Here is a 22,803-nt window from a genome sequence, read left to right on the forward strand (position 1 = left end):
TAATTTATTGCAATAGTCTTCCTTTGTAGCTTAACTTGCTGGGCATTCCACAGCTCCACTATTGATGTCATCAATAACATCATGAGGATGCCTGCCATCAATGTTGCAGCCCACAGACTGGGTTGTTCCGAGGATCTCTTTCATGGTTCCAGAGAACTCTCTTGCTGAGGATTGGTGTCTCATCTGTTGAGCACTGTTGTTGATCTCATTGAGACTGATGTTTCCACAGTGTTTAATATTTTTCTGTTTCTTTCTATCCCGAGGAGGTTCTTTTAGGGCTTTGATGATCAAGGCTGAAGCAAAAGGCACAACCTCAATCTGGGCCTGTATGTTCTGAATGGTAAGTTTACCATGATCCTTAGCCCTTTCCAGTCACCAGTTGCCTTGGCAATGTCATCACCAAACTTTTTGGGAGACAAGGCCAAGGGACCAATTTTGGGGGCCAGAGCTGATGTGGCACCAACTTCACCAACAGTGCACCTTAAAAACATGACTTTAATTTTGTTAGGGTCAAACTTGGGAGGCATGGCGGTGACGAAGGTGGAGGCTCGGCCTGGTCACTGTGGGGTGGCTGCCAGTGTCAGATGAACCCAGATTCGGGATGACCGAAAGAAGTTGCACCTTCACCACCATGAGCTGGGAGCCAAAAGACCTGGGTCTAACTTTTAACAGTAGAAAGGATATTAATAAGTATCTAGTTTAATATCATTATTTAATAAGTTAAAAATGAAGAATGAAATGTTAAATGTAATAATAGGGGTTATATTAGTAGTAGTATTAGTGGTAGTGGTAGTAGCAGTAGTAGTACAGCAGCAGCAGCAGCAGCAGTAGCTTGTACTTATTTAAGGTTCTGAAAGAATCTTACATTTTTTGAGTCTCAAAATCATCTATTAAAGTATGTTCTATCTTATTCCATCTTTAGAGATGGGGAACTGAGGCAGAGCAAGGCTCTTCAAGTTTATTTGTGACTGGGCCCTTATAAGAACCTGATTCTTTATACATATCAGATTGGTCTCATTCCATATTACCATGCATAGTTTTTTTTATATTAAAACTAAATGTTATAGGTTCTATAAATGATTCTAAACTGATTAGTTTTAATAAGAATTTTAAATAACTGCTTTGAATTTAATAAGTTTGATGAAACTCTGGAGTTGTCATTATATTACTGTTGGAACATAACTGGTTACATTCATAAATCCATCTTGTGACAAGTCTGCTTATGCACTGAGAGCTCATATCCATGCAAAGTAGATTAGGTATTTCTTATTAAACAATAATTCTTTGTTTACACCCTTTGCCACTTTGCAATCTTCTTGTGCCTTTCAACTCCAAGTCTTCCTCCCCAACCAAGCTCAGAAATTAACTTACCAACCTTTAAAATATATTTTAATGTCTTCTGTCATGCCAGGTCACTTCATTTATCCAACAAGGGATTTAAAAATAATGGTAGATTAATTTATTTCTCATAAATTAAATTTTCCCCATTTCAATTTCATGAGGCAAGATTTGAGATGTCAGTAATTCATTGTTTTAAATGATGAGGCCAAAGTAACATTTAATGATCCATGTCAAGAGAGATCTAAGTGGGGGAAAGATATTCAGTTCATCTATTTTAAAATGTGAATATTTTGGGGGAAAATATAGTGATTTCTTCTTCTCCTCCTTCTCCTCCTCTTCTTCTTATTTCTCTTTTTAAAATTTTTTTCCTCCTTTCTTTTTCATTTATTTAGAATTTAATTTTACTATTACAAGTAAAAACAATTTTAATATCCATTTTAAAAACATTGTGCTCCAAATTCTCTTCTTTCATGCCCCCCCTTAAGAAGGCAAGCTATTCATTATAAGTTACACATTAGTAGACATACAACACCTTTCCATATTAGTAAGGTTGTGAAAGAAAACATACAAAAAAACTAAAGAAAATAAACTAAAAATATTATGATTCAATTTCTATTCAGACACCATTAGTTCTTTCTCTGGAAATGGATCACATTTTTCATTATAAGTCCTTCAGAGTTGTCTTGGATCATTATATTGCAAAGTCATTCACTGCTGATGATCTTACATTGCTATTAGTTTGTATACTGAACATTTCACTTTGCATCAGCTCATATGTTTTTTGAAGTTTTTCTAAGAGCATCCTGATCATCATTTCTTACAGCACAATAGTGTTCCAGTATAATCACATCCACAACTTGTTGAGCCATTCTCTAATTGATGGGCATCCTATCAATTTCAAATTCTTTGCACCAGACAAGAGCTACTATAAATATTTTTGCACATATAAATCCTTTATTTTTTTAAATCTCTTTTGGGATACCAGCCTAGTAGTGGTATTTATTACTAGGTCAAAGAGTAGCCATGGTTTTATAGCCCTTTTGGCCATAGTTCCAAATTACTTTAGAGAAATTTTGCATTAGTTTACAACTTCACCAACAGTGTATTAATGTCCAATTTACCCCCTACCCCCTACAACTTTAGCCATTTTCCTCTAATGTCCTGTTATCCAATCCAGATACCCCAGAATTTTTTGACTTGGATCTTTCTAATCAATAGTGATTTAGAAAGTTGTGGTATATGAATGTAATGGAATACTATGATGCTGTAAGAAATGACAAGCAGGAGGATTTCTGAGAAACCTGGAAGGACTTACATGAATTGATGCTGAGAGGAGCAGAACCAGGAGGACATTGTACATAAAATGTCAACATTATATGATGAACAATGGTGATAGACTTAGCTCTTCTTAGAAGTGCAACGATCCAAAAAAGTTTCAAAAAACACATGATAGAAAATGCTCTCAACATCCAGAAAAAAGAACTGTGAATTATGAATGCAAATTAAAGCATACTGTTTCTTCTTTTGGACTGTTTTTTTCCCCTTCTTTTTTGAGGTTTTCCCTTGTACTCTGATTCTTCTTTTACAAGACAACTAATGTAGAAATATGTTTAATGTGATTGTACATATACAACCTATATCAGATTACTTTCTGTGTTGGGGTGGAGGGAGGGAAGGCAGGGTGGAGAAAAATTTGGAACTAAAAATACTGTGCAAACAAATGTTGAAAACTATCCTTATATGTAACTGGAAAATAATAAAAAAAATTTTTAAATAGTGTTACAGAATTTTTATATGACTATAGATAGCTTTGATGATTTCATTTGAAAACTTTGTGTTTTGATCATTTATCAATTGGAGATCTTCTTTCACTTAATGTAGTTCTTAATATAGAACTATCTATCTATGTGTATACATGCATGTATACATACAGAATACACATTTATATATTTCCATACATGTATGCATAACTACTCCCATAGTTTTCCATTCTAGGAGATAATTTTAGAAGAAAACAAATACTGAATTTTATTGAACAACAAAATTTCTATTGAAATAATTGGCTGTATTCTATTTAGTTACTAAGTGATCAGAGAAGTCACTTGGGAGAATAGCAACCAGGTGGGAATTGGTTTGGTAACACTTTTAACCATCAGTTCAAGTATCCTAGTACAGTAGTAAATGTTACTGAAAAATATGTGAAATTGTAGAGGGTTATAAAATAAATATGGAATTAGGCCCTGTAAATATTAGAGTTTTCATGAAGTCAAGCTTCAATCTATGTGATTTGGCTGCTAAATCTGGGAAATTAAATGTGAAAAATGCAATTTATCTTTTTCATGAAAGAATTCAAAATTCTCTTTGCAACTGCCAATTACATGTAATAAAACATGTCCAAGTTATATGAAATAACCACAGGATTTGGGGGGGGGGCATGCACCAATAGTTTGTCATAAGTGAAAAACAAATGTCAAATAAATAAACATGGTATATAATTGACAACAGTGTTGAGAGACTTTTCTAAAACTTTGATAAATCTTAAATTGTGTTATTAGAAGTATTCACATCCAGAAATCTAGCCGTCATATTCTATTTTAATCCGGTGAGACTATATTGGTATTATGTTCGTTTCTGTGTATCAAACTTTAAATGGGACATAGACAAATTAGATAATGTTGAGAGAGGTTAAATTACATTGATGAAGGACCTTGAAATGACAGTCTAAGCACTTGAAATCAGGAAGATTAAAAAACAGTGTTCAGTGGCAATATGATGTAGTAGAAAGAGCATTAGTCTAAGATCTTACCCCTGATTTTATCAATTCTGTCCTCTCTATTCCTCTTTCTCCTTATTTGTCAATATATATATGATATATAAATATATTGTATATTTGTGTGCATGCATATATATCTAATATATGCATATTCAAACACATACATGTATTTCTCTCTCATTATCTCTATCTCTTTCTCTCTCTCTCTCTAGTTCACAGACCCTAGGTTAAGTACTCTTAGAGTAGAGACTTCCAGCTATTTATCTATGTCCCCAAATATTTTGTAAATTAGAATGTGGAAAGTAGATTCGATTTGTTCTGTTTGTAACAGGCAAACATATTTGCTATATTACACATTGGAAAGGTCTCAGATTTTGGAATCAGGACAAACTTGAGCTTGAAATCTAAACTCATATAGATCATTGGTAAGTGTCTTAAATTCTTAATGTCTTTCTCTTAACCAGTCAAATGGGCATAAAATTAACTCATTTCCACTTAAGGCTTATCATGATGATCATTCAATGTGCTTTGAAAGTTTTAAAGTCCTGTGTAAATTTTAGTTATTATCTTGCTACTTTAGAGGGCAGAATTAATAGAATGCAAGCTCCATGAGGTGAAGTACTAATTATTTTATCTTTCCCCTTCTTTTTATATCCCAAGACTTTAGAACAGTACCTGGCACATAGTCAGTTGAGCTAGTACCAATTTGTAAAAGGGAGATGAATTTTGTATCAGTAGAAGTAAGGATTTTCTATCAATCTCTAACAAAAGGGAAATTATTATATTGCATCTATGGTAGTCTCAGAAAAAAAAGTAAACTCCCAATCCCTGGAAGTATTTAAGTTTAAGACTTGCTTGCAATAATAAATAGAAAAGATATTTGCATCATGAGGAAAGTTGGACCCTGTGACATCTAAAGTTTGATGTAACTGCAAAAACTCTATCAGCTCAAAATGGAATAAAAACATCGTCTATGTCTTTAGCTTTGGGAATTGCATTTATTCAGCTTTTATGCATGTACATAGAGCTATAACCACTTAAAGACTATTCAAATATTTAGTAATGGGATGTATGGAAATAGTTCCAGAATGTTACTAAAGCACAGGCACAAAAAGACTTCTTAATATTTAGTCTAATTGTTGCATAAAGTTGATATGCTTAATTGTCTTTAAAACATTGTCAAAAAACCTGAGCTATACAAAGTGATTAGAATAATTCAGAATGTATATATTTAAACTACATGTTTATATATTAAAATAGAACAAAGAGCATATCATTCCTCCTCAGATTAAATTCAACATAAATTCAAATTACATTTAATTCAGTCCATAGGCATTTATTAAGCCACTGCAAGCTAATAGTCACTATGCTATGTTTTAGGTATTTAAGAAAAAAAGATGTTCAATACCCCAGACAGAGACAAGATGGCAGAGAAAAGGCAGGCATTTACCCAACTTCTCCCCCAAACCCTTCCAAATACCTTTAAATAATATTTCACAACATGTTCTAAAAAAAAAAACAACAAAAGAAAAAAGCACATTCCAAGATGGTAGAACCCCAAAAAAGACAGAATAAAACAATTTGCCAGCCCAAGGCAACTCAAAAGGTTGATAGGAAATGTCTGCTGCACAAAGTTGAAAGTAGAGCACAGTCCAGTGCAGGTGATGGCAGCACAGACCAGTCCCCAGAAAACCAGAAGCTCATCTTGGGGTGACTGAATCAGTAGCAATAATGACAGTTTCTCGATATCAGTCCACAGATAGTAATGTGGTCAGATAACTGGTCAGAAAGAGATTCCAGGGGTTCCTTTAATGGCAGCAGGTCTAGGACCAAGTTGCATCATCCATACTTGAATCTGGATAGCAGTCTTGGGTCTCAGTCTCAGGGAAAGGGGGAGCATTAGTACACCAGAGCTTGCAGGCACAAGGGAGTAGGAATCCTGGTCAGAGTTTCAGGGTGGGAAAAAAGTGCTTGTGGCCACTTATTGACCAGTGCACAATACAGGAGAGTAGTAAACATACCTCTCCCTAGATCATACCAGCATGGAAGAACCAAAAACTTATAGATCTCCAGAATTTCTTCTGAAAACAGCTACACACACACACACACACACACACACACACACACACACACACACATGCACACACACACACACACACACACACACACACACACACACACACACGCATACCTCCGCACTCCAGAAGCAGAGCTCCACTTTAGCATAGAGTTAAACCTCAAGAAAGATGCTGGAAAATGATCAAACAGCAGAAAAATATCTTGACTATATAAAGATACTGTGGTTACAGAGAAGATCAAAACACAAACTCAGAAGAAAACAAAGTCATAGCTCCTATATCAGAAGCCTCAAAGAAAAATATGAATTGGCCTCAGGATATGAAAAAGCTCAAAAAGGATCTCAAAAATCAAATGAGATAGAGGAAAAATCAGGAACAGAAATTAGGGTGATGTAAGAAATCATGAAAAGAGTAAACAATGTGATAAAGGAGGCACACACACACAATACTGATTAAAATAACACCTTAATATACAAAATAGGCCAAATGGTCAAAGAGATGCAAAAATCCACTGAAGGGAACCAATTACAAAGAAGAATTGGCTGTATAGAAAAGGAGGTACAAAAGATCACTGGAGAAAGTAATTCCTTAAAAACTCTGCACCCCCTAATAAAGCAAACACAAAACCACCCAAACAATAAGTTATGTAATTCCTATCCTTGGGGAGTTTTAAAAAAATTTTAAGAGTCTACTGGGAGAAACACAGCACACAAACAGATAAGTATAAACATGATCATCTGAGAAGGAAGGAGAATTAACAACTAAGGGATTTGGAAAGACTTTCCATAAGAACCATTGCATGAGTTAAAACTTAAAGGACTTAAAAAAATAAATAAAACTTGAAGGAAGGTAAGAATCCTTAGATTATTCTTGTTGTTTGTCCTTCATTCTTTTTTTTTTTTTTTGAGTCTGATTTGTGTGTTTATACATGCTACAGGACTGAAGCAGTTCATTTAATCATGCATTTGTAGCTCCCTTCTCCACCAGAGTACTCAGGAAAGAGAGCAAGCCAGCACACCAGCCTCCCCCTTCTTCCTCCTGCAAGCCAACGTCACTTCCTTACGCCCAAGAAAAACCGCATGGTCCTGCCCTCAGAGGCCCTCTCCTCATGTTGGAGCTTTCCTACAGTAAGTCTCCAGCAGTTGGCGCCATTCCAATCGTTACATAACAAATAATATTGTACTTCAATCTGTATTCAGATTCTATCAGTTCTTTCTCTGTTGATGGTTTGAATTTTTATATGTCCTTCTGATATAATCCTGCTAATCATTTTTCATAGTTACTATTGCTTACTGTATCACCCTCCATCTTATTCCCTCCCCTTGATATTTACTCTATTTTCTATCTTCTTTCACCCTATCCCTCCTTGAAACTGTTTTGCTTTTTACTGCCTCCTCCCCAATCTGCCCTTCCTTCCTTCACCTCTCCCTCCTACCTATCTCCTTCCCCTCCCACTTTCCCTCAGGGCACAATATATTACTATGCCCACTTGAGTATGTATGTTATTCCATCTTTGAGCCAATTCTCATGAGAGTAAGGTTCACTCACTCTCCTGCTCCTTCCCCATCTTCCCCTCAACTCCATAAGATTTTTCTTGTTACTTTTATATGAGCTACTTTTCCCCAGTCTACCTCTCCCTTTCTCTTTCTTCTAATTCATTCCTCTTGCCCATTAACTTTATTTATTTAAAAAAAATTTTTTTCATTAGCATTATTTTGAAGATGTCATCATGGGTCAGCAAGATGACACAGTGGACAAAGCACAAGGCCTGGGTTTGTTCTTCATTCTTATTTTATTGGGGGGGGGGGTTGGCTGTTTTATTTTATTTTGGTTTGGCAATGTGGGTTAAGTGACTTGCCCAAGGTCACACAGCTACTAAGTGTCAAGTGTCTGAGGCCAGATTTGAACTCAGGTCCTCCTGACTCCAGGGTTGGTGCTTTTTCCACTGTGCCACCAACTGCCTCCTGTCCTTCATTCCTTTTTTTTTTTTTTTTTGGTGAGGAAATTTGGGTTAAATGACTTGCCCAGGGTCACACAGCTAGCAAGTGTCAAGTGTCTGAGGCCATATTTGAACTCGGGTCCTCCTGAATCCAGGGCCAGTGCTCCATCCACTGTGCCACCCAGGTGCCACCCCTGTCCTTCATTCTTGAAGAAGACTGTAACATCAGGGTGATGTCTTGACTTGCACTGAATTGGTTTTAAGTGAGGGAAGGCTATGTAAAGTCAGCAACCTCATTCTCTCCTCCAGAGGGATCTGGGTCCAGTGACAAGATATATATTAAGATGGACTGGTGATGGCTCCAGATATTTAAGGCAATTGGGGTTAAGTGATTTACCCAGGATCACACAGCTAGTAAGTGTCTGAGGTGAGATTTGAATTCAGGTCCTCCCAACTTCATGGCCAGTGCTCTATCCACTGTACCAATTAGCTTCCCCTGACAAGGATCATAGCCAAATATAAAAAAGGAAAAATATTGCAGATATGTTTTACTAACAATAATTAAAAATTATATTAAATAAAGCATCAGTGAAAAGTATTAAAATCAAATTAGAGACTAAATAACTTAATTCCAATAGAAATGTTAAATCAATGAATTAATGACAGGTAATGTTTTAAAAGTCATGATAAGGACTATGACCATGAAATTTTTTGGTACATAGCCACAGAAATCTTTAGGGACAATTTTATATAATTAAATAATTTTCTTAATTAGAAAGAAGAAGAAGAGATAGCTGATTGGGGAATATAACTACAATACTAGAAAACTAAAATTAAAAAGGAAACTCATTTAAGTGCAAAATAGAAACCTTGAAAATAAAAAGATATTTAAAATTTCAAAATACTACAGAAACTGTTGAAAAATCTAATTAGAAGCCTTTTTTAAAACAAAGCAAAATAAAACAATAAATAGAAACAAAAAATAAAACAAAAAATCATTAGATTTTTAATTATGAACAAAAATAATCACTGGTATCAAAAATGGAAAGAAACTTCACAACATATGAAGAAGTGAAAATAGCAACTATTTTGTATAATTATATGCCAAAAATCCCCACCAATTTGAATAAAGTAAATTAATTTTTACAAAAATAAAAAATGCTCAATTAGAAAAAATGGAAATTTTCAATAACTAAATTTCTATGGAAGATAGAAAATAAGCCATGAATAAACTCACCAAGAGTGGAAACTCTGGGAACAGATGGATTGAAAGCTGAATTCTGTAGTATATTCAAAGAACAATTAATTCTAATGTTACATTTTTTTTTTGGCAAAAATCAGCAAAGGCATAGATCCTACTAAATTGCTTCTATTAACTAGGTATTACTTATATTACTTATATATATTATATAATATTATGCATTATATATATATATAAGTTATATTAACTTTGTAGAGTTACAATTGAAAATGAAAACTATAGACTAATATTCCTAAGGAACATTAATGCAAACAATTTAAAATAAAATATTGGTCAAAAGGTCAAAGCAACTCATCAGGAAGAATATACCCTCTGATCAGGTTGGGTTCATGTCAGGAATTCATGGTGTTTGTGTTTGTATTTGTGTGTGCGTGTGTGTATGTGTATCAACCATATTAATCTTTTTTATCATTATTTTTTGGTAGATACAGCAGAAAAGATTTTGAAAAAATACAACACTCCTTTTTGTTAAAAGCAGTAGAAAATATAGGAATAAGTGGATCATTTCCCAAATATCAAGGAGTACCACTAAATGTAATAGAGATAAACTAGAGTGCTTTCCAGGAAGATAAGGAGTGTAACAAGGATGTCTGTTGTCACATCTTCTATCGACATAGTATAGAAATGTTGGCTTTATAATAAGATAAGCAATTGAAATTGAGTAGTCATATGTTTAAAAAAAACCCAAAAAAACCAAATTCCCACCTCTTGTAGATGGCATGATGCAAGTACATAAAAGAATAGGGCTATCTCAAGCTCAATTTTCTATTGACCATAGATCTGAAACTGCAGTTCATTTTGGCCTGTGATATCCTAGACGTTGGTATCAATTAGATTATGTTATGAAAGCACATTCCCTCTTTAAAGTGCTACATGATCTAGCTCAGTGGCTATTTCTTTGACTATAAGGGGTAGCTTCCTGAATCAGCCTACGTGTATCTTCGACCTTAATCTGGTCTTTCTGCTGACCCAGAACTAAGTGGCCAAGCTTCACACAAAATTAGAGTGTCTGCTTGCAAAATACCTCCACACCAATGTCTACATAAAGCACCCTATGTCCTTAGAACACAGAAAAGGTAGCTTCAATCAAGTGTTCCTGGTCAAGGGAAATAGTCTTGCTAAAATTATATATATATATATTTTTCATATTTTGCTGAATACTATAAGGGATAAGATTGTGGTCATATTGAGAAGACATATGTGAAGATCCTGTTTCTGGAGGACATTCAAATTATTTTCTTTGGTATAATCTTGAGCAAATCACATATAATCTTGAGCAAGTCACTTAGCAACCAGACTTCTGGGGTGGAGCCAAAATAGCAGAGGAAAGGCAGTGAGCTCTCAAACTCAATACATGATCAATCCAAATACCATCCAAATAATGCCATAGGACAATTCCTCGAGCAATAAAATCCACAGAAGAATGTGCTGAGATCATTTTCCAACCACAGAAGCCTTGGAAGATTGGGAAGGAGGAAGCTATTGTGCTGAGATAGGAATGGACCCCAATCCCACAGTCACGCTGACACAGGAAGGCCTCACCAGAGAAAGAGACCTTCAGAGGCTCTGAATCAGCTGCAGTGCCAGTGTTTTCTGTAACTAAGCTTACAATCTGGTGAGAGAGCTGAGCCCTTGTCAGCGGGGAGATTACAGGGGTCTCTACTAGTGCTGAGACAAAACTTGGGTTTTTTGCCTCTGCTGGGAACCAGGAGGTAGACCTGAGTAGCAGTGGCCTAGGTGGGGGAGTGGCACAGTCTCATCAGAGCTGACAACCACAGCACACAAAGCTGGTTGATTAACAAATTGGTCTGGGGTTATCTATGGACCAGGGAACAGGCCAGGCAAGTGAAGAACCTGATCCTCCTTAAACCATACCACCTGGGACCTCCTGAAGCTTGGGATATTGTAGCCTAGAAACAGTGCCCCACTTTAAGGAGCTAAAAGTCAAGTAAAAGAAAGGCAAGATGAACAGATAGAGAAAGGTAAGGACTATGAAAAGTTTCTTTAGTGACAAGGAAGATTGACGTGCACCCTCAGAGGAAGATGTTAATATCAGGGCCCCCATATCTAAAGCTTCCAGGAAAAATATGAATTGGTCTCAGGCCATAGAGTCTCTCAAAAAGGACTTTGAAGATAAAGTTGGAGAGGTAGAGGAAGAAATGGAAAGAGAAATGAGGGTGATGCAGGAAAGACATGAGAAAAATATCAACAGCTTTAAAAGCCAAATGGAAAAGCTCTCTGGTGAAAATAATTTCCTAAGAATTACTATTGAACAAATGGAACCTGGTGACTTTATGAGAAAACAAGATACAATAAAGCAAATCCAAATGAATAAAAAAAATAGAGAGCAATATGAAATATCTTCTTGGAAAAACTCCTGAGCTGGAAAATAGAGCCAGGAGAGATAATTTGAAAATTGTTGATCTACCTGAAAACCATGCTTCAGGAAAGAGTTTAGCCATCATCTCCCAGGAAATTTTCAGGGAAAACTGCCCTGATATTCTAGAAGCAGAAGGTAAAATAGAAATTGAAAGAATCCTCTGATCACCTCCTGAAAGAGATCCTAAAAGGAAAACTTCAAGGAATATTATAGCCAAATTCCAGAGCTCCCAGGTCAAGGAGCAAATATTGCAAGCTGTGAAAAAGAAAGAATTCAAGTACTGTGGAGCCCCAGTCAGGATAGCACAAGATCTAGCATCTTCTACAATAAAAGCCTGGAGGGCATGGCATGTGATATTCCAGAAGGCAAAGGAATTGGGATTAAAACCAGGAATCACATATCCAGCAAAACATTGTATAATCTTTTAGAGGAAAAAATGGGACTTCTTTGAAAAAGAGTACTTCCAGATATTCATGATGAAAAGACCTGAACTGAATGGCAAATTTGACTTTCAAATACAAGATCCTAGAGAACCATAAAAAATTGGAGTTGGGGGACATTCTTGGGGTGGTACAGTGTGTGACTGTCTTGTTTCTGAGGCAAGGTTTTGGTTAGGCTCCCCCTGGGTCTGGAGTGGATGCTTTGTCTGCTGTGTCACCTAGCTGCCCCATGATGACATCTTTAGGGTAAAATTGAGGGGTTAGAGGAATGCGCTGGGGGAGGGGGAAGGGCAGAGGTAGCATGGGGTGAAATCCCACATGAATGAAATAGGAAAGGGCTTAGGGAGTGGGAGAAGAGATTTGGGAGGAGCAGGCCAAAAAATGAACTTTAAACTCATCAGAATAGGTTCAAAGACCTTAATCTCATCAGAGTTGGCTCAAGGAGGGATTAATACACTTACCCAATTGGGTGGAGTAATCTAATTAATATGGGCAGTAAATGAGCCTAACACCCATTAGAATGGGCTCAAAGACCTTAATCTCATCAGAATTGGCTCAAAGAGGGAATTACATACATACACAATTGGGAGGAATAATCTATCTAACCCTGTAGGAAAATAGGAGGGGAAGGGGATAAAGAGAGAGGGGCAAAAGAAGGGAGGCCAGATTGGGGGAGGGGACAGACAGAAGCAAATCCCTTTTGAAGAGGGATAGTGTGAAAGAAGATAGATAATAGAGTAAATATCATGGGGAAGGGAAGAGGATGGAGGGAAACAGTTAACAATAGTAATCATGAAGTAGAGAAAAGGGGGAAAATTGAAAAAAATATTCATAGCAACTGTTTGTGGTGGCTAAGAATTGGGAATCAAGGGAATGTCCATCAATTGAGGAATGACTGAAGAAGCTGTGGTTGTATATTATTGTAGTGCTATAGTATTGTGCTATAGGAAATGACAAACAGTATGATCCCAGAAAAACCTGGAAAGACTCATATGAACTGATGTATCATGAAATCAGCAGAACTGGGAGGACATTGTTCATAATGACAACAGTATTATTAGATGAACAATTGTGAATGACTTTACTCTCAGCAATACAATGATCCCAGACAATCCCAAGGGACTTATGATGAATCATACTATCCACTCCTGTAGAAAGAACTGATAAAAAGAGCACTTGTAGTTTTAACATATATAACCTATATTATATTGGTTGCTGTCTTGTGGAGAAGGGAAGAAAGGGAGGGAAGGAGAAAAGTTTGGAACTATAAATCTTATGAAAATGAATGTTGAAAACTACCCTTACATGTAAATGGAAAAAATAAAATAAATGTTTGTTGCAAAAATTATATATATTTTCTTCATTATACAGAAGAAGATGACTGAGTGAGCCAAAATGAGGAGATAGGCCCTTGGCCCCAAATATTATTACATTTTGAAATATCAGCCTCAAAAGCCAAAGAACACAACTGTCTCCTCCACAGACCTGGTCAGGAAGGCCATTCAATATGTCCCATAGGTGAAGAAGATTGTTTGAACTAGACTGGGGTCAGTGTGGGAAGAGTTTATATATATATATATATGTATATATATATATATATATACATATACATATATATACATATATATATATATACACATATACATACATACACACACACACACACACACACACACATATATATATATATATGATGGGGAAAGAATGCTGGAATAAATGGCATGGGATTTTCATTGTAATTACTATAGGTAAAGAACTCTCAAGATTCAATTAAACACTAATTGAAACAATTAATTCAGCAAACTTCCAAAGTATAAAATACCCCCCATAATCATAAGTATTTCCATGTAATACCAATAAATGTAGAACACCAATGAAACCAATAGGAAAAGATAACGTGATAAACTACATTTCAAATGGCTGCATAATATATAACATACTTGGGAGTATAGCTACCAAGAAATACACAAGAACTATGTAAATACAATTGCAAACACAGATGAGTGCTGAAAACAGCTAAAAGGAGCCACCGAGAGCCAATTGTTATTTATTGTCAGCATCGACTCCTTAGAAATTACACAACAAATCAGGGCTTGATTTATTGATTTGCTGATGGTCTAGATATAGAAAATATTGGAGAAAATGTTAAGATGAGAGATTAAATTGAAAAGCATGTTGTGTATAAATTTTTGAGAATTGTTTATTATTTACTGACACACAACTGTTTGGTCTGGTCTTTCAATTATGTCTTTTCAAGCATATATTACAATCATGTAAGATTTATTAAAAGGTACAGAAATAAAGATAACTTTACTCAGCAACACTCATTATTAATCTCCAATCAGACATTAAACAGGGAGAGATATATTTTCCAAAAATGTTTGCCCATCATGTAGGGTATCCAGAGCTAAGAACAAATGCAAGATAATTTCTCTAGAGATGCTGACATCCTCAAGGTGCTGCTACTTATGACTGATATTGTACTGTTTGAATCAAGGCAAAGAATATTTCAGGGCTACACTGGACTACTTCTTAATCCTTACACTAGAAAACTGAACTTTGGTTTCCATTCCTTTGTAATGGCAATCTCCATGTCTAGAATTATCTGTTAGCTTCCTTCAGGCCTGTACTCAAATCTCAATTTCTTCATACAGGAATCCTTTCTTGACCTCCTTTAGCAACATTGCAGTTGCTTGTGATTTCTCTTAGATTATTTTCTATCTATATTGTGTTATGTACCTAGTTTTTCACTTGCTGACTTCTCCAATTTATAATGTGAGCCCTTTGAAGTCAAACACTGTTTTTGTCTTTCTTGTTATCCAGCATTTAACACAGACCCTGGAACATGATGAGCCCTTAATAAATGTTAACTGATAGACTTAAGGCAAAAACAGCTTTCTTCTTAAAGGATACAAATAATAGGTATAAACATGATTTGAGGAACAGAGAGAGTACATTTGAGTGTATCCCACACATGTCTCCCCTCACCTCAGTCTCTGTGTCTCTGTTTCTATATCTTTTTCTCAATTTCTCTCATCACCTACCATTTTCCTCCCTTTTTTTTTGTCTGTGTCTCTATGTGTCTCTATTCCTGTTTTTTATAGCATCATGAACAGAGAACTGGCCCTGTAGTCGGGACAAGCTAGATGTAAGTCTTGCCATGACATATTGATACATACTGGATGTGTGACACTGGCCAAATCACAACCTCTTAAAACTGTATCAACTCCACCAAACTGTGATCTCAATTGTACATTTATAAGGATTGGGACTAGACCTGGGATCTTATTTGTAGGAGAATCTCCTTTTGATGTTGATGGGAACCTTCTGTGGATCTGAAAAACAATATTCTAAAATGAAGATATAGTCATGGGTTTTGTGTGATTGAACATGTATAACCTATATCAAATTGCTTACTGTCTCAGAGAGTGGGCAGATGAGGGAAGGAGAAAGAAAATTTGGAACTCAGTTGTTTTTTTAAATCAATTTAAAAAATTTTCTTTATGTGTAAGCAGGAAAAAATAAAATATTATTTGCAACATATGAAAGTGACTTGTCCAGGGTCACAAAGCCAGTATTCAACAATGTAGCATAAGTGAAACATAGACCTAGGTCTACCTGACTGCAATGCTCGCTTTCTCATACTAGCTCATGATGTCTCAAACTCCTACATGTATGTGTGTATGTATGTACATATACATACACATATATACATATATATGCATGTATATATGTATTTTTCTCCATTTCCATCTCTACCTCTGTATCCCTCTAATCTCCCTCTCTCTCTGTCTCTACACACACACACACACACACACACACACACACACACACACACATACACTCACACAACACAGGGATCGATATACATCCATATACACGTGTATGTGAATTCATATACATCCCTTTCAGAATACTATTTTACATGCATTCTCTCTATACACATACATGTATGCATGCATATATAGATCATATTAATATATTATTATGGCTATATATTCTTCTGTATGCTTGGTATATTTTTAAAGAAATTAAAGAATATTGATTTTCTGCAACTATGTTAATGTTAAAAAGCTATTATTTGTGCATCTAAATTTCCAAAATTATTTCTATATAATTCTGGTTTTATATATCTTACTGGCCATCTAATGGTTCTGTTCATTTGTGACTATTTTAAGATGGAGTTAAGGAAATGGAATGTCAGTCCTTCAACCTGACACAAATGTTCTGAGTATACTCTGTGTATTTCTTACTTCTCCTTTTCATCTCACCTGTTCCTGTGAAAAGAGGTGACTCCAAGGGGAAAGGGACCCATATGTACAAAAATATTTATAGCTGCTCTTTACGTGGTAACAAGGAATTGGAAGTTGAGGGGCTGCCCATCAATTGGGGAATGGCTGGACAAGTTGTGGTATATGAATACAATGGAATACTATTGTACTGTAAGAAATGATGAGCAGGAGGAGTTCAGAGAAACCTGGAGGGTCCTATGTGAGCTGATGATGAGTGAGATGAGCAGAACCAGAAGAACATTGTACACAGCATCATCAACATTGAGTGTTGATCTACTGTGATGGACTATATTCTTCTCACCAATGTAATGGTACAGAAATGTTCCAGGGAACTCATGATAGAAGAGGATCTCCAAATCCAAGAAAAAAAAAAAAAAGAACTGTGGAGTATAGATACTGAATGAACCATACTATTTCTTTTGTTTTTGGTGCTGTTGGTTTTTTTTTCTATTTTGAGGTTTTTCATCATTGCCCTGATTTTTTCTCTTATAACAGGACTAATGCAGAAATAGGATTAATGTTATTATCTGTATATATATATATATATATATATATATATATATATATATATATATATATATATATATGTGTGTGTGTGTGTGTGTGTGTGTTTGTGTGTATAGATATATATCTATATCTATATGTATACAGATACATAGATATATAGATATAACCTATATCAGATTACCTGCTGTCTAGGGGAGGGGGGAAGGAGAGAAGGGAGGGAGAAAAATCTGAAATTGTAAAGCTTGTATAAACAAAAGTTGAGAATTATCTTTACATGTAACGGAAAAAATAAATTACCTTATATGTAAAAGAAAAGAAAAGAAAAGAAAAAATTAAAATTTTAAAAAAACAACAACACACGCACAAAAAAGAAAAGAGGTGACTCCATTTTTTGCCAGTCTCTCAACGGTAGCCATCAGCTCCCCTTTAAGCAATGAGATTCAGATTCTTCAGAACATATGTTTTCTTTACTAATTAAGGGAGTAAAAACAAGTTCTAGTACAAAAAATGTTAAGAGTTCTGTGGCATAACAATGTCCAGTAGTGATCTATACATTTTCAGTAACTTATCAGATTGCCTTGGGTGGTATTCAGAAGCATTGGAGACTAGGATTCACCCCTTCAAGCTACTACTACCTTTAGTCTGAACCGTTACTTTTTCCTTCTTAGAGAAGAAAGCTGAACTTCAATTCAGCGTGTTTCCAGCAGATGGTGCTTGTTATCAGTCTTCTCTCCAGGGGACCAGCTCTCTAGGGGAAATAGTTGTCCCAATTCCTTAATGGTTAAAGGTGATTTTACCTCTTGCTTTTAAATAAAACATATTTCATTTAAAAATATTTCCAGTTCTCTGGTCTCTACCTCCACACAAAGGTTTTACTTAAATGGCTCAGGTAATGCTTCCTTTTTAGACCACTTAATTTAATCTCTATATACCATTCTAGTCTGACATGTTGAGTCAGGTTTATTTTATTTTTGCCTTCTTTCTCTAACTCCCAGCATCTGTACAGTGTGTCCTCTATCTCTGTGGGCATTTCTAATGTATTTATTTTTAATTTTTTCTAATGTATTCTTGAAGTTCTCAAGATTAATCTCTTCTGTTTCTGTCAGCCTGTTCATTTCTGGTCACCCTCTAGGTCAGCCAGAGAAGATTATGCAAACTGTATATTTCTGCTAGTGAATATACATGCATACACATACACATTTTATTTGATATAGAAAGTTATTTTTCACTTTCTAATTCAAACTTCAAATTTTGCTTTAGTCAAAAGTATACTATTTTCTGAGGTGTAAATGTAAACATCTCTCACACACAAACACATACATGCATGTATGCATGCAGACACATACACATGCACACATACATCCATACAAACTTACCCAATGGCTCCCTACTGCCTCCAGAATCAAATACGAAATTCTCTTTGGCATTCAAAGCCCTTTATAACATTTTCCCCTCCCATCTTTCTAGCCTCCTTAGACCATACTTTCTGCTTTGTGCTTTTCAATATAGTGACATTGTCCTCCTGGAGGTTCCATTCAGAAAAAACCATTCTATCCCTCTGAGCATTTTTTCTAGTTGTCCTCCATGCCTGGGATGCTCTCCCTCCTTCACTTGAACTACTGACCTCCCTGAAATTCTTTAATCGCCAACTAAATTTCCACCTTTGACAGGATGCCTTCCCCAATCCCAATTAATTCTAGTATCTTCCCTCCATAAATTATTTTTTATTTATAATGTAGAGACCTTGTTTTATTGATTTTTTTAATATTGACATCTAATCTCCCATACTACATTATAAACTCCATAAAACCAGGCCCTGTGTTTTATCACTTTTTATATCCTCAGAATTTAGCACAATGACTAGCACATAGTAGGCACTTAGTACATTTTTATTGATAGATTGAAAAACTACAATACACTCCCAATGCTCCCCTTCTTAGATAGCCTAGATTACTTTTTCATAGTACAGAGAGAATGTTGCATTCTTGGAACCATAGTTGGACGGGTGTTATTAAGCTGGATACATTTAAAGGATGGTTCCAGTTAGGACTGTCTAATGCCTGAGTACCAATCTAGTGAAATTCAGAATCACCAAGTTCTCTATCAAGCAATTTTTTTTAAGCTACAGGAACTTTTTTTGTGTGTGGGGGGCAATGAGGGCTAAGTGACTTTCCTAGGGTCACACAGCTAGTAAATATTAAGTGTCTGAGGCAAGATTTGAACTCAGGTCCTCCTGAATCCAGGTTCAGTGCTTTATCCACTGTGCCACCTGGCTGCCCCTGGCTACAGCAACTCTTAAAGGCCTTCTGCTAATTTATTCATGTGTGTGTGTGTGTGTGTGTGTGTGTGTGTGTGTGTGTGTGTGTGTGTGTGTGGATGGAGGTAATGTCCAGAGCATTGACAATTTGAATGCCTTCAGTTTTGAAAGAACATTTTACTTATATGATAACTGAACTGTGATATAAGGCAGACTTGTCAAACTCGTGGCCATAAACAGCCAGAAAAACTCCAGTTTTCCAAACTCAGATGAAAATGTCAGTGAGAAGTATTTGAGGAAATAAATAAAATATATTATGATAAAGTTAATGTTAATCTACAGTATTCTAAGTCAAAAAACAGATTACATGGATCTGTTTCTTGACAACATTGATATAGGTGATAAAGAACTGTCTCCTGAATCAGGAGGATCTGCTTTAAGTTGTTCTTCTGACATAAACTGCCTGTGTCACTCTGGCTAATTCACTTGACCTTTCAGTGCACTGGGACTCTAATATTAAAGTTGTGTAGCAGAGTATCCTATGCCAGTGAAATCATAGATATAGATCTACTTCTCCCCATCCCAAATACTATTGTTTTTATTCAGTCATTTCAGTTGTGTCTGACTGTTTATCATCCTACTGGAATGGTTTGTTATTTGCTTCTTCAGTTCATTTAACATATGAGGAAACTGAGGTAAACAAGGTTAAGTGACTTTCCCAGGCTCATACAGCTAGGATATGTCTGGGGTCAGATTTGAACTCAGGTGTGGAGTCTTGCTAACTTCAGGCTCAGCATTCTATTCACTGTGCCACATAGCCACCCCAAATCATCATGTAAAAACTATTTTTGGAAAGCACTGTGATCTTTTCTGTAGACCAACACCAAAAATAATCTTTTAGGCATAGGATGCCCTCAGACCTGCTTGATATTATATCAAGAAAACTAAATCATCTATGCTCTTCCATCTATTTTTATCTTAAAACACAGTAAGCTTACTATGATACATGCACCATATAGAGACCCAATTTACTAACAGCCTTCTTCATATTTGGAATTTGGAACTGAACGTAATAATTCAAATGTCACGTGAATGGGACAGACAGAGCAGGAGACTCCCATATCCATAATCCTAGGAAGTATACCTCCCCATTGAGACTATATTTGTATTTCATTAAAGGTCAAAACATAAAGTGTGTCCATGGAAGTTGTGTTTACATTTCAATAAAATGGCTCTTTCTCCTAAGCTTTAATATAATTTGATTGAATTTTTTAAATTTTAATTATTTTTTTTATAAGTGAGGCAATTGGGGTTAAGTGACCTGCCCAGGGTCACACAGCTAGTAAGTGTTAAGTGTCTGAGGCCAGATTTGAACTCAGGTCCTCCTGACTCTAGGGCTGGTGCTCTATCCAATGAGCCACTTAGCGGCCCCAACTTTAATATAATTTGAAAGGGTTCTCTCCATCTTTTCCTCTTTAGTCAATTCTACTTGACTATACTCACCTGAACATTATCAAGTGCCCTTCCCTAATTTATCACCCACAATTGCAGTAAATTCCTGGTACCAGGCGTTACCAGTGCCTTTAGGTCACTAATGAAAGGTGCAACAGTAGATTTAATGTTCTTCTATAATAAGGCTTGTAAGGCTTTCCATATTTTATAAGAAAATGAAATTCATCAAAAAGGAAAAAAAATGAACAGAACGAAAAATATATGTTTGAGCAGCCATATTCTCTTAGAAGTCATATGTCATTCTAATTACCTCAGGTAAGTCTCTTCCTTATTTTTACTTCACCTTCTTATTCTGTAAAATTTGAAATAGACTAGATGAACTAAAGTTCTTTCCAACTTTAATTGTTTCTGATTATATGAGGTGGCACTGTGTCATAATGAAGAGAGGGGAGACCTCAAAGTTAAAAATCCTACATGTAGCTTCTGTCTCTGACACAAACTGGATAACCATGAACAAATGACTTCAATTTTCAGTGACCCAGTCCATTTTCTTAAATGATACACATTTGAAGAATTGCTTAACACATACACATAAACACATGTTGATGGAAGTCATTTCTACATTTACACTTCCTTATACCAATGAACTCATAGGTCTAGGTGTGGTAAACAGGAATCCTAGAATCATGGTTCTGGAAGAGGATTCCTATTAAGAAGCTTTATTTTCTAGTTAAATTGCTGTGTGACCTTGGGCTAGATAGTGAAGCTCTAGGTGCTGCTAATTGCTCATTTGTAAAATTGGTTCCAATAATTCTGTCTATCCTGTTAGGAAAAATCAGAACTAGAAATGTTTTCCCATAGAGATGATTCCAAAATAAAGCTACTGTTAGTATACCTGTTGTGGTAGCAGGTAAATGTTACATAAAAAATGGATAGAATGAGTCTTCAGCAACCAATTTAGTTTAACCCTGTAATGAGAACCTTAAATGAATACTACACTACTTGCAGAAATCGATATCAGGAACCACTGAAGCCTATTTACTGTAAAAGCTTCAGTTGGCTTTACGAATGCTGCTTGGGGGATGATCTATTATTGTCAAGTTAACTCTCCAGCCAAAAATTCCTCTAATTTGCTAGCCTGTTTATGCTACTGCTTCAGTGGTTTCTTCCTACTCCCCACCCTATCCCTTTGATGGATTGCACCCAACCCAATTTGACCATTAGCACTAAATAGATTTGTTTAGTTGACAGTGAGTCTTCAGAGCTCATTTATCCCACTCTGTCAAACATTATCTCCCCACCCTCTTCCCTGCCATGAATCAATAATTTTCTTTTGTATTTAAAACAGAGGATGTACTGAAGGTCTTCATGGTTAGAAGGTACTGTGTTTCAGTCACTGCCGTCTAGTCAATTTTCTCTGTTTGAGAATATCCCATGGGAAGCCTAAGAGGAACTCAGCAGGTGTTCTCTGGCACAAGAGGCAAACCAAACAGAAGGGAAACTAGAATTCCTGTTCATCATTCATTTTAATCACCACAGTCTCAGGGGCAAATTTTCAGCAGGTTGTGTGGGAGGGATATGCACCAATTCCATTAAGACATAATAGGATCTGTGCAGAGACTCCCTTACTCTCCCCAGAAAGTATCCCCTTACTCCCTTTTCTGTGTTCATCAACTTTGAAACTGGTTTCCCCACCTGGAATTGTTTTTCTTTTCTTTTCTTTTTTTGACTGGTGACTGTATTTCTATGAAAGCTAAATGGGGTTTTCTAGCATTTATGGTTGTGAGCCTTCAGGGTGGCTAAAGAGCATAAAATTCATAAATTTATTTGATGTCCGTTAATTTTCTCAATGCTTTTTTGAGGGCTGGGTGGTGCACACAATGAAATAGAAATTGGGCTACAAAAATCAAATGTTTATATTTTAGTAGCTCAAAATATATTTGGAAAGGTTGCCTAACCTAGTACAATTTACCACCTAACTCTTTTTCCTACTTTGAAAAAAATGTGGATTTTGTTGTAGTGCAATGGTCATGGAGTCAGGAAGACCCAAGTTCAAATGTGATATCAGACATTTACTGAGTGA

General features: G+C 35.8%; 1 pseudogene; it reads right to left on the reverse strand.

Moving 5' to 3' along the window:
* Positions 1-30: 30 nt before the first annotated feature.
* On the reverse strand, positions 31-527 carry LOC122738229 (annotated as a pseudogene).
* Between the last annotated feature and the right edge of the window lie 22,276 nt (positions 528-22,803).

Source organism: Dromiciops gliroides, chromosome 1, assembly GCF_019393635.1.
Source record: "Dromiciops gliroides isolate mDroGli1 chromosome 1, mDroGli1.pri, whole genome shotgun sequence".
Classification (NCBI taxonomy): Eukaryota; Metazoa; Chordata; class Mammalia; order Microbiotheria; family Microbiotheriidae; genus Dromiciops; species Dromiciops gliroides.